The sequence below is a fragment of the Arvicanthis niloticus genome, chromosome 5 (genome assembly GCF_011762505.2).
Source record: "Arvicanthis niloticus isolate mArvNil1 chromosome 5, mArvNil1.pat.X, whole genome shotgun sequence".
Taxonomy (NCBI): Eukaryota; Metazoa; Chordata; class Mammalia; order Rodentia; family Muridae; genus Arvicanthis; species Arvicanthis niloticus.
The window spans coordinates 21,130,825-21,144,645 of record NC_047662.1 but is presented as its reverse complement, the minus strand read 5'-3'; positions in this window follow the sequence as shown (position 1 = coordinate 21,144,645).

Genomic DNA, 13,821 nt, shown 5'->3' with positions numbered 1-13,821 from the left:
GTTCTTTATGATGAGTGTTTTGATGAAAAAGAGCAAGCTTAAAAAGAAAAATTACAAAATGTATGGTTCCTGGAAGTGAAATGCATCCTGTGTTCAAGGAGATAAACAGATTAAGGGAGCGGTGATTTAGGGGCAAGATCCCACCCACCTAAACTTACTGCTTATGCTTTTGCAGTTGAACAAGGGATGGTTATGTTTAGGAATTATTATACCTGGTTATTGTTACCCTTTTGGATACAAGATACGATTTGTGTCAAGTTGACAAGGGGTGGATTGTGATGGCTATTCCCAGCTGTCAACTCAACTATATCTGGAATGAAGTACAATCCAGAAATGGATGGTACACATGTGATCCAGATCTTGAGGCTGGAAGACACAGGCTTTTGATCCAGATCTTGAGGAACAGCGGCCATGAAAAGCTTGGGCCCAGGCATGGTACACACCTTCAGATCACTGAGTTCAAGATCAATCTATAGAACAAGTTTGAGGACAGCCAAGCTTAGGCAGTGAAGGAGTTGGAAAACAGAAAGCTGATAATAAATGTTCAAAAAACAAGGGGGCCATGTTCCCGCTCTTGCAATCAGCAAGACTGGGCCGCTTCAGCCATGTGGCTCTGGCTTTAGAATCAAGTGTAGGAGACTACTGGGACAACTGATGGTGCTGGTTGGCTGGAGCTAAGAAATTAGTGGTGATTAAGAAGAGACCAGAATCACTGAAGTGAAATCTTACGGGGAGTGTTTTCTGAGAGCACAAAGAAGCTGTATGCTCCAGAAATAGCCAAGGTTGTACCTCAGGCTAAAGCTGGACTTGGTGATGTGTAAGAATCACCCAGGTGGTACTGGTTTTGAAGCATAAAGGGGTCATGGAGAGCAGTGGAGACTTGGCACCGTGAGAGGTCAGGGAAGGCCTTTGGTGAAGGTGCAGCCTCAGTTGCAGTTGATGGTCCAAGACTGAAGGGGTCATGCAAAGAAGTTGGGGCTTAGTACCATGAAGAGAGCCTATGAGAGGCTATTGGTGAAGCCTAGTTGCAGTGGAAGATCCCAGCATATTGGAAACACCAGTACCATGGGATGACCACCAAGAACAGCAGCAGCAGTGGAGTCAACCAGAGGGTATAGTGCTACAGAAGGCAGAGACGGAGATGTGACCCAAGCCTTTTAGAGGAGCCCACGGGATCATGTGTGGATCCCAGACACTGGAACAAGATCCTATAAAGTTGAAGTTGCCTTGGAGACCCTAAGATGTTAGAGATGTCAGAGCCATGGGATACCTGTGGAGGAAAGCTGCTAACAGGGAGTGGTATCAGCCCAAGAGAAAGAAGTGTGTTACAGTCATCAAAGCTGAAAGGAGTTAGACATCAGACTTGGAGATGCAGAGGTTGAAGATTGCCCAGCTGTTTTGTTTTGTTTTGTTTTGTTTTGTTTTGTTTTTTGGCTAGGTATGGCCCCCACAAACCCACGTATTTAAACAAGTCTATGGGGGCCAGTAAGTGGAATGTGGTGGTTTGAATCTATTTGGCCGAGGAAATGAGTGACATTATTAGGAGGTGTGGCCTTGTTGGAGTGGCTTCATTGGAGGAAGTGTATCACTGTGGGGGCAGGCTTTGAGACCCCCCCCCCCAGCTGCTTAGAAGAGTCTTCTCCTGGCTGCCTTTGGACCAGCTGCTTAGAAGAGTCTTCTCCTGGCTGCCTTTGGATCAAGATGTAGAACTCTCAGCTTCTCCAGCATGCTGCCACCCACGCTTCCTGCCATGGTGATAATGGACTGAACCTCTGAAACTGTAAACCAGCCTCCATTAAATTTTCCCTTTGTAACATTTCTTTAAAAAATGTATAAATGCAAAAAGGAAAAGGGGGCATGGGATAGGGGTTTTCTAAGGGGGGGGGAATGGGGAAACGGGATGGTATCTGAAGTGTAAATGAAAGATCTAATAAAAAATTATTTAAAAAATAAAATAAAATTGCAAATTCTCGAAAAAAAAAATTTTCCCTTTGTAAGAAGAGTTGCCTTGGTCATGGTATCTCTTCACAGCAATAGAACTCTAAGATAGCTAAGACAACCACTAAGCCATCTCTCCAGGGCTCAAAACAGAGCTTATATCATTTCTTATATGTGTAGTACAAATAACATGTTATCATTTTTTCTCTATCCTATGATGGGATGCAAGTCACATGTGCTACTTGCAATCAAGAGGGCGGGATCCTATGAAGGTGTGAGTATCAGAAAGGCAGGATCACTGGCGGTCACCACAGGGTCTGCCCATCAAGCTAAAGTCACTGTTAAACCTGAAGAAAAGAGACCCAGGGAGCCAAAATATATATACAACTGAGTGGTCAGGGGGATCATGCTTAGAGTCTCTTTCTGTAGGAAGCTGAGGTAGGAAGATCACCAAGTTTGAGGCCAGCCTGGATGGCAGAGCCAGACCCTGTCTACAAACAAAGACAAGGATACAGTGGGAAAGGGTGGAGGACAACAGCTGCCTGGAGAATCGCAGATTGGCCAGGTTTGGTGCTACATTTTTGCAATTCGCCACTGGAGGAGTGGAGAATGATTGTGGGAGTTCAAGCTACACAGCGGTTTTATGGCAGCACAGCCTACATGAAACTTTGTCTGCAAACAAACAAACAAACAGAATCGTTAATCAGAGCCAGACATGGAGATCATGTGATCATCTCAACACCAGGAGGCAAAGGCAAACGGATCTCTGTGAGTTTGAGGCCAGCCTGGTCAACACAGCAAGTCCTAAGTCAAGGCCAGTGGGCAGTGGTGGCGCACGCCTTTAATCCCAGCACTTGGGAGGCAGAGGCAGGCGGATTTCTGAGTTTCAGGCCAGCCTGGTCTACAGAGTGAGTTCCAGGACAGCCATGGCTACACAGAGAAACCCTGTCTCAGGAAAAAAAAAAAAAAAGAAATACAGCAAACCTAAGTCAAGGCCAACAGAGCTAGATAGTGAGACCAGATCTTTTCTCTTTAAAGATTTATTTATTTTTTACTTATATGAGTACACTGCAGATGTCTTCAGGCACACACTAGAAGAGTGCATCGGATCCCATTACAGATGGTTGTGAGCCACCATGTGTCTCAGGACCTCTGGCAGAGCAGTCAGTGCTCTTAACTGCTGGGCCATCTCTCCAGCCCAATCGTATCCCAACACCAACAAATATGGTGGCACACATTTGTCATCTTGTCACTTTGGAAGCTGAAGCAGCATGATCAGGAGTTTAAGGCCATCCTTGACTACATATCAAATTTGAAGCCAGTCTCAGCTTCAATCCAAAATAATTGAAAATAACAATAAGATAAATAAACCCCAAACAGAATAACCAAGAGGCCCTTGTGCCAAGGGCTGCTGAGCCATGCTCTTGGTGCTGGAAGCTCTAGGTCTATGACCTTCACCTTGGAATGAACCACACTATGGTCTCCCTCTCCTTCTGCAACCCAGATGTGACAGTCACCAAACTAGACATGCTGGTCCCATTAAATGGGTCTTCTTGATCCTTGTCACTTTATAGAAGCCTGGACTGTCCTACTTGGCACTCAGCTTCCCTCCTGTCTATATCATGTCTATTTGCAGGTGGCCTTTCTGCTTATCTTTTTTTTTTTTTTTCTTGTTATTCGAGACAGGATTTCTTTGTGTAGTCCTGGCTGTCCTGGAACTCACTCTGTAGACCAGGCTGGCCTCGAACTCAGAAATCTGCCTGCCTCTGCCTCCCAAGTGCTGGGATTAAAGACGTGCGCCACCACTGCCAGGCTCTGCTTGTCTTTTTTAAAATGAACTTAAGCAGTGTGATGGTTGCATACACATTTGATCCTAGCACTAGGGAGGTTGAGGCAGGAGCTCACAGTCTGAGGCCAGCCTGGTCTACAGGGTGAGTTCCAGGACATCCAGGGCTACACAGAGAAACCATGTCTCAGAAAACAAATAAACAAAAAAGAATTTATTTTTAGTTATTTATATGTGGGTGTGTCTTCATGTAGGCATGTGTCTATGAGTGCAAGTGTCCACAGAGCCAGAGGATTTTGGCTTTTTCTGGAGCTGAAGTTACAGGCAGTTGTGAGCTGGCCAGTGTGTATAGAGGAATTTTACTCCACCAACATGGCTATTCTGACAAAAGATCAAATCCAAAGACCTTCTAGGTTTGTGTGATCCAGAATAGAATAACACACCTTTATTCCCTCTGGCTAGATATACCCTTAGTACACCCTCTTTTGTTAAAAAAAAAAAAGATTTATTTATTGATTTATTGATTGGTTTATTTATTATGTATACAATTCTGCCTTTATGCATGACTACAGGCTAGAAAAGGGCACCAGATTACATTAAAGATGATTGTGGTCCACCATGTGGTTGCTGGGAGTTGAACTCAGGACCTCTGGAAAAGCAGCTAGTGCTCTTAACCACTGAGCAATCTCTCCAGCCCTAGTACACCCTTTTAATCCCAAACAATAAAGGTAAAGTTAGTTTACCTTTATAGAAGGTACCTTTATAGTTTATAGAAGGAGGCAGCCATGTTGAAAAGTGACATCTAATTGAAGGGCAATTCAGTAAGTGGAGTTCAGTTAAGTGCAGTTGAGTTAATGGAGTTCAGAGGCAGAGCAATTCGGTGAGAAGCCAAGAGAAGCCAGTTTGAATCAGTCAGTTTGGAGAGAAGTTTTGAGCCAGGACAAGTGAGTTGAGTCAGCCAGCTGTAGTTCAGAAAGAACTAGAAAAGGTGAACTTATTTAGCAGTAAGCTTCTGTCTGAGATGACTATTACACCAGGTGAATAAAAGTTACTTTTACAAGTGTCAGTGCTGGGAACTGAACTCAGGTCCTCTGGAAAAAGAGTAAATGTTCTTAACCAATGAACTGTTGCAGGATATTAAATCACACTGTGAACCCCAAGATTGTATTATTCATTGAAAATACCTGTTTCTAGTTGTGTTGTGGCTCAGCCCTTGGCACACACCTTTAATCCCAAACACTGAAGGGAAAGTTAGTTTGTAGAAGGAAGCATCCATGTTTGGAAGTGATGTCTAACTGAGTGGCAGACAAAGTGAGGAATCAGAGAAAGATTTGACAGAATAGGATTCGCCCAACTCTCAGGAGAGAGGAAAGAGAAGCTACTTAAGAGAGTAGGGCAGGGAAAGGAGGAAGCAGTTTTTCTAGGGGAGTCTTACAGAGACTGGTTGAAGAGAGAACAGCTAGACACAGGTAAAGACAGAACAAGCCAGACAGTGAGAAGGAGCCAGAAGATTAGAACAGATTGCTAGAGCTATAGGCCAAGCAGAGCAATTCAGGAGAAGCCCAGAGAAGCCAGATTGAATCAGCCAGCTTGGAAGGAGTTCGAGCCAGACCAGCTGAATTGATCAGCCAGAGATTAAAAAAGAAGAAGAACTAGAAAGGGGTGAGTTTATTCAGCAGTAAGACTTAGAGGCTAAAACATTCTAGGCCTAGATTGGATTCTAGGAAGCTTCTCCTGGGCTAGAAGCTTCCAGGACTAGGCCTAGGTTAGCAGACAAAGGCAGTAAGCCTCAGAGACAACAATTACATTAGGCATATAAAAGTTACTTTTTTTTTTTTTTTTTTTTTTTTTTTTTTTTTTTTTTGGTTTTTTGAGACAGGGTTTCTCTATGTAGTCCTGGCTGTCCTGGAACTCACTCTGTAGACCAGGCTGGCCTGGAACTCAGAAATCTGCCTGCTTCTGCCTCCCAAGTGCTGGGATTAAAGGCGTGCGCCACTACTGCCCGGCTTAAAAGTTACTTTTAACAGAATCATCTCTCTGTTCTGTTCACTTGAAAAGATGTGGAGCTGGGGATGTAGTTCAGTGGTAGAACCTAGCATTCATGAGACCCTGGGCTCTACCTCCAACACACATACACAAGAAAGAAGGAAAGAAAGAAATAAACAAAGAAAGAAAGAGGAAGGATGGGTCTCCTGTTCATGTCCATTTATCTGAATTTCTTTCCATTGGGGTTGAAATTACTTGCTCAATTCTCAGTCAATTAAAAATATAGTTAGCTGGGGGTGGGAGTGGGGTGGCACACGCCTTTAATCCCAGTACTGGAGAAGCAGATCTCTGAGTTTGAGACCGACCTGGTCTACAGAGTGAGTTCCGGGACAGCCAGGGCTACACAGAGAAACCCTGTCTGGAAAAAAAAACAAAACAAAATAAAATAGTCAAGTGTAAGAGTAGCCTGTAGCATCAGCTCTATGGAAGGCTGAGGCCAGAGGACCAGTTGATCCTGTGAATTAAATGCTAGCTTGGTCAAAACAGCCAGAAGAAGAGGACACAGAAGCCAAACGCTGTGACTCAGCTTTCTACAGCTGCCTTCCATTGTGCACAGCCCAGCGCTGAGAGGAAGGGTTCCTTTGTGGCTGCAAATAACTGCTCAGTGCTGGAGCACTGTGAGTCCTCCCTGGAGCACTGCAAAGATGTAACACCAAATGTTAAACTAAGGTAGAATTTTTTTTTTTTAAATCACATATCTGGGTGGTGGTGGCGCACACCTTTAATCCCAGCAATAAGGAGGCAGAGGTAGGAGGATCTCTGTGAGTTCACGAGACCAGCCCAGTCTACAGAGCAAGTTCCAGAACCAGTGCTACATAGAGAGATTCTGTCTCAAAAAACAAAAGACAAACAAACAAACGACAAACAACCCACATACAAAACAACAGGAGTGGGGGGGGGTACTCATTATTCACGCTCAATGGTTAAATATATACTTGTCATAGGTAAGGCCCTGCAGTCAATGCCAGCACCAAGATAAGTCAACCTAAAACCAAAAACAAAACAAGGAAGGGCTAGAGAGGTTAAGAACATTGGCTGTTCATCCAAGGACCCATGTTCAATACCCAGCATCCAAATATATAGTGGCTCATAGGCATCTGGAACTGAAGGTCCAAGGGTCAGATACCTTCCTCTGGCCTCCACAAGCCTTTAATCCCAGCACTTGGGAGACAGAGATAGGAAGACATTGGAGGACAGCCTGGGCTACACAATGAGACCCTGTCTCAATCAAAAAAAAAAAAAAAGCTAATTTTCAACAAAAATTTGCATGATATGAAGAGAAAATGATTATTTATGTGTTCTCAATTATAATTACAATTCTTTCATCGTTAGTCTAATATTTAGAAATTTTAATTACACACGCACAATAACAAATGAAGGAAATACTTGCTTTCACAGTGCTTCTCTCTGTAAGAGGTCACAAGACAACAGTTGGTATTTATAGTTTTTTCCCCCTGCTATTCATTCCGAATTCTCTTTGCTCTCTGCCAGAGTCTCAGCTGTACAATCCTTTCCCTGATGGGGGAACCCAAAGCTCTTTTCTGAGGGCTTTGAATCTTCAAGGGGAGTCCACTGCTGTCCTTCAATAGCACCTCTGAGAGGAACTGTCACGTGACAGCTGTCCCCTCTCATGCGGTGGCAGCATGCGGTGCAAAGCCATCTGTAACTGGGCTATAGGCAGAAGGAGCTCCTCAGGAGGAGGCAGTGCAGAGGGAACGGAGGTGAAGGAAGACTACCCACCCGTCTGCTTACTCAAAGCCCCACCTTCCACGTTTTGTTTCTTTCTGTTTTATCCCTTAGCATTTAGTTATTCTGTGTGTGCACATGCTGCTGCACATGTGTGGAGGTCAGAGTCAACCGTGGGAATCAGATCTCTCCTTACCACAGATGAGTCCCATGGATGGAGCTCAGATCATCAGTCCCGGTGGCAATCGTCTTTACCCACTGTGCTATTTCACGGAGCTCAGGTCAGGCCACAGGGCTACCTAATAGTCTGTGGTCAGGCATTCAGTCACTACAAAAGTCCAGAAGAAGTAAGGATGGAGAGAGATGTTATCTCCCGAAAGGGTATGGGTTCCCTCAAAATCTGACAACTCTGTGAGGTGACTGACCACCTGGAGCTTGTGAGTGACTCCATACAGTGCCTCTACTTGACTTGAAGACTTTAAATACCATTGAACTTGCTGGCTGCTTAGGTTCAAGGGCGACTTGGGATGCAGCCTGGATTTGGGGCCCCCAGATACTTCTCTGAAGGAGACTCAGCAGGCTTTTTTCGTGTTTATTTCTAACACTTTTATTTTGCATCTGAAATACCCACTTTTTCCATTTTGTCGACTCTCCTGCATAGTGATATGTGTAAGATCTAGATCCAAGTTTCTATGGATTAGGGGTCAGGGGTGTTGCTCAGAGGTAGAGTGCTTACCCAGCATGCCAAGGACCTGGATTCAACCCCCAGCACTAAGGGAGACAGAAGAAAAGAGAAGGGCAGATGTAGCTTCCCAAGCCTATAATCACATGCTTGAGAGGCTGAGGCAGGGGCCTCTGTTCTGAGGCTAGCCTGGTCTACATGAGAATTTGTCACATTAAGAAAGAAAAGATTACTAAGTGGTAGTGGCACAGGCCTTTAATCCCAGCACTTGGGAGGCAGAGACAGGCGGATTTCTGTGAGTTTAAAGGCACCTTGGTGGACAGAGAGCTAGTTCCAAGACAGCCAGAGCTTAAAAAAAAGGGAAAGATTTCCTTTTTACTGTTATTTGTTTTGTTTTTCAAGCCAGAGTTTCTCTTTGTATCCCTGGCTGTGTCCTAGATCTTGCTTTGCAATTTGAAGCTGGCCTCAAACTCATAGAGATGCACCTGCCTCTGCCTCCCAACTGCTGGGATTAAAAGTATGCACCATCAATCCTGGCATGCATGCGTGTGTGTGTGTGTGTGTGTGTGTGTGTATACATGTATATGTATATTGTATATTGTATGTATTGTATGAATGTTTTGCCCCCATGTATGTCTGCTTCATGTGAGTGTCTGATGCCTAAGGAGGCCAGAAGAGGGCACCAGATTCCATGGAATTGGAATTATAGACAGTCACTATGTAGGTGCTGGAAGTCAAACCCAGGTTTTCTGCAAGAAGAGCAAGTACTCTTAACTGCTGAGCCATCTCTCCAGCCTTATAACAAGACAGAAACCCAAGGACTTGATGGAGCTCTGAGTACAAAGGTAAGTTTTGGGCCCTGTTCATGGTCTTCAAGGTAAGAAGCAACTAGTTCCTGCCATTGCTTATAATGTATAGAGGAAAACAATCCTTTGCCAGTCAGTAGCCGGATATCAGACAGTGTGCCCTTTCCCCAGCCTTGAGCAGGCCTGAGAGACCTTGTTTACCACAACAGACTTAAGTGATAGGATCTAGATGGAGTTGCCCACCTTGGCTGCATGGAACTTAGAAGAACAACTGCCCCTGGGCTAGCCTTGAGAGATCTCTGGCCATGACCAAGAATGGATTATTAGATTATCCCACACATCTCAGGCTTAAACCAGAAAGGGTTTGGGTTGGGCCTTTCCCTTTAAATTGAGAGCTGAACATTAAAGCATTGAGCCTTGATCAGAGAACTTTGCGTTGGCTTCATCTCTTCTCGTCCTTCATCCCCCTTTCATTCCCAGCTGCCCTTTCCGCTGAACCCAGTTGATCTGTGGCCATAGGCGGCTACAGGTGGTGCCCAATGTGGGGCCTGAAAATGGGGGACCAGCTGAGGAATGCTGTATCGGGAGGAGCTCCATGGAAAACAGAAGAAGAAGAGTATCCCAAGCTCCCAAGCACTTGGTAAGCAGCAAACAGCATTGATACTAGCACTAGTTTTTTTTTTTTTGTTGTTGTTGTTTTTTTTGTTTTTTGTTTTTTGTTTTTGTTTTTGTTTTTGTTGGCAGCTGCATTGGCAGGAAGTGTGTTTTAGGGGATATGGTCTAGGTTGAATAGGTGTTGACCTGACACCTACCTCACCTAGAGGTAGGTGACAGTGATTATGGGACAGGAGAATTCCAAACAGGCATTTTCCCACAGCGTACAAGAGCTGCTCCAGGTGGGAGGAGCAGGGTTTTCAAATCATATGTTAGAAAAATTTTTGGCAAAAATAAATTCATGCTGCCCATGGTTACCACAAGAAAAAACTTTGAATAAAAAAACTTGGGAAACAGTTGGAGAAGTTTTGAGAACCACCCAGGCCGGGCAATGGTGGCACAGGCCTTTAATCCCAGCACTTGGGAGGCAGAGGCAGGGGGATTTCTGAGTTCAAGGCCAGCCTGGTCTACAGAGTGAGTTCCAGGACAGCCAGGACAACACAGAAAAACCCTGTCTCAAAAAACCAAAAATAAATAAATAAACAATAAAAGATGCTATTGATAATAAAATAGATAAAGAGAACTTGCAGGCTTTAGCTGCTGCCTAGGCACAACTTGAAGAGTTCTAAGAATGCCTATCAGAGAGCACTTTTACAAAAAAGGGCCCTCTCAACTCTAAATCAGAGAAGTATAGACCTAGTACACCTTTTACAGCTCAGATAAATGAAATTGGAGATTCTGACAATGAATTAGATCCAGAAGAAGGAGTTGATTTAAAGGAAAGGGCTGCCAAATATCACAAGGATTGGCCTCCCTATGCACCTTCTGCTCCACCTATGGTCTTTGATGCAGCAAAAGTTGCCCAGATAGACACAAAGGTATATAAATTAGAGATGGAAATTAAGCTGCAGAAATTGACTAACGAGCTACAGGAGTTAAAGTGTCTATCAGGTGCAAAAAAGAGCAATGATTTTGAGATGCACCAGTTGCCATTAGAAAGAGCTGTGAATCAGGCTCTCAGGGATGGGCAAGATACATCTGACGTGTTAGCTTTTCCTGTAGTTGATGTGATTGACCAACAGAACAGAAGAATCAGACAATATTGGGCATTGGAGTTCAAAGTGATAAAAGAGTTGAAAACAGCTGTGGCACAGTATGGGCCTACTGTCCCCTTCACACAAGATTTATTAGATACTGTGGTTAGAAGCAAATCTAATGCCCCAAGATTGGAAAACTATATGTAAGGCTACTTTGTCAGGAGGAGATTACTTGCTTTAGAGCTCAGAATGGCATGATACCAGTAAGAGAACTGCCATGATGAATGCTCAGACAGGAAATGCAGATTGAGATCTTTACATGCTTCTAGGAGAAGGTCAATATGAAGGTAATGCTAATCAGGTTAAACTGCCTACAGGAGTGTATACACAGATTACAATGACTGTCGCTGTGCTTGGAATCAAGTGCCTACTAAAGGAGATCTTAGTGGGAATTTATCTGGCATTAAACAGGGTTCTGACGAACCATTTCAGGAATTTGTGGTCAGGCTGCTGAAGGAAGCTGGTAAAAATTTTGGAGATTCTCAAGCAGGAATTCCTTTTGTTACACAATTGGCTTATGATAATGCTAAAGCAGCTTGCCACGCAGCTATCAGGCCATACAAAGCAAAGACAGACTTACATGAATACATTTGTCTTTGCACTGAAATTGGGCCCTCTTACCATCAGGGTCTGGCCATGGCTGCTGCCTTACAAGAGACCACTGTACAAGCAATGCTTGCACAGAACCATAAATATAAAAGATGTTTTAAATGTAGAGAATTAGGTCATTTAAGAAATGACTGTCCCAAGAACAAAGGGACAGCAAACAGTAAGGTCACATGACAGAAATTTGTCCTCGGTGCAAGAAGGGTTATCATTGGGCTAAAGACTGTAGCTCTAAAACAGATATTCAGGGCTGTCCCTTGTTGAGAAATGAATGACAGGGCCAGCCCTAGGCCCCCAGAAATCTACAGCCAACAGCTTATGGGCCATAAAGCTGTTGCCAAGCCAGGGAAATCCATTTCAGAACTTATTAGAGCAACCCCAGGAAGTGCAGGACTGGACCTCAGTTTCACTACCTATGCGGTACTGACAACAGAAATGGGAGTTCAGACACTGCCTACAGGAGTTTTTGAACCCTTGTCTCCAGGGACATGGAGATTACATCTGGGCCAAAGCAACAATATTATAGAAAGATTACAAGTTTATCCTGTAGGAAGCCGTGGTCAGCGGTGATATATTCGCCATTCCAAGATGGCGCAGACATCGTGTCCTCTCCACTAGTAAACAATTAACTGCACAGGTGCAAAAAGGCAAAAGCGCGCCAAAAGTCACTGCCCATCCCGGGGCGTAATATGGGGTGATGAGTGAACAGCCAATCAGAAGTGAACACATCACTCTAGGGTGTATTTAAGCTGTCCCTCTTCCTGTCTTTGGCCCTTCCGCGGTCTTTTCGATTCTGCTGTTACAAGTAAAGCCTCGTTTGTAGTAACTACCCGATCACTGCCTCCATGTCCTTTTGCGTGGGCGGAGGGGACACGGGAGGCGCATGCAACATTATCCAGGTGTTACAGATAGTAATTATGAGGGAGAAATTGAAATGATGGCTGCTTCCCCTCATGACATTATAACTGTACCTGATGACAAAAAAAATTTTTTTCTCAACTTATTTTAGTTCCCTTGCATCTACTTCCTTCCAAATTTGTTAAGAATGAGAGAGGACAGGATGGCTTTGGTTCCTCTGATGTGTATTGGGTTCAATCTATTACTAGCAAGAGACCTAATCTTAAGTTAATAATTGAAGGGAAAAGTTTTGAAGGATTAATAGATACTGGGGCTGATGTAACAATTATTAGAGGACAAGATTGGCCTTCAGACTGGCCTTTGTCTGATACTCTCACTCACTTTGAGGGGATTGGTTATGCCAATAACCTGAAACAGAGTTTTAAACTTCTAAGTTGGAGAGATGAAAAAGGCAATTCAGGACAAATTCAGTCCTATGTCATGCCAAATTTGCCTATAACCCTCTGGGGAAAAGACCTCTTGTCACAGATGGTTCTTATGATGTGCAGCCCTAATAAAGTAGTGAATAAACAAATGCTAAGACAAGGATTTTTGCTTGGCCAAGGACTAGGAAAAGAAGGCCAAGGTATTAAAACATTTGAAATGCTTAAGCCTCATTCTAACACTAGAGGTTTGGGGTGTTTTCCATAATGGCCACCGTCTTGCCTGCATCCCATGCTGATAAAATTCAATGGCTTAATAATGTCCTGTTGGGAGCCAACTTTTAGCAGAAAGCGGCTATCAGCTTTGCAGCCATCTTGAGCCATATATCCTGACATGAGACTTGTATTACAATATCCTACAATAGCTGAGCACACTCTGATAACATCTTGCTTTAGATACCCAGGACTTTCCTTGGGTGTGTGAGATTAAAGGTGTGTGAGATTAAAAGTGTGTGAGATTAAAGGTGTGTGACTTAAAGGTGTGACTTGGAGATCAGATTTAGAGACAAGACCTAAGAGCATGACTTAAAGGCGTGACCTAAAGGCATGACTTAGAAGTGAGACATATAAAGGCGAGAGGCAGACAGAAGAGAAATCAGAGAATCAGACACTTTAGAGAGTACAACTTAGAGAACAATTTGGAGTAACAGAGATTCAGACACTAGGAGTAGCAGTAGACATTAGACACTTGGAAGAGAACAAGAGGAGTACAACTAGGAACTAGGAGGAGTTCAACTAGGAACTAGGAACTAGGAACTAGGAACTAGGAACTCAAGACTTGGGACTTGGACTAGGAAGAGAGACTGAAGAATAAATGGGACTGAATCACACTCTGTCTGGTCTCCATTCTTAAAAAAAAAAAGTTTGTTTCTTCACCATTCCTTTGCATCTTCGAAATTGTAAAAGATTTGCTTTCAGTGTTCCTTCTATTAATTTTAGAGAGCCAATGAAAAGGTATCAATGGGTAGTTCTTCCTCAGGGCATGGGTAATAAATAGTCCTACATTATGTCAAAAATTTGTGGCACAAACCATTGAGCCTGTAAGACAGCAATGGTCAATGATGTTCATCATACATTACATAGATGATATTCTTATAAGAGGAAAAGATCCTCAGGACTTGCTTTTATGTTATAGAGACTTACAGCAGGCATTAGCTGATAAAGGACTACAAATAGCTCC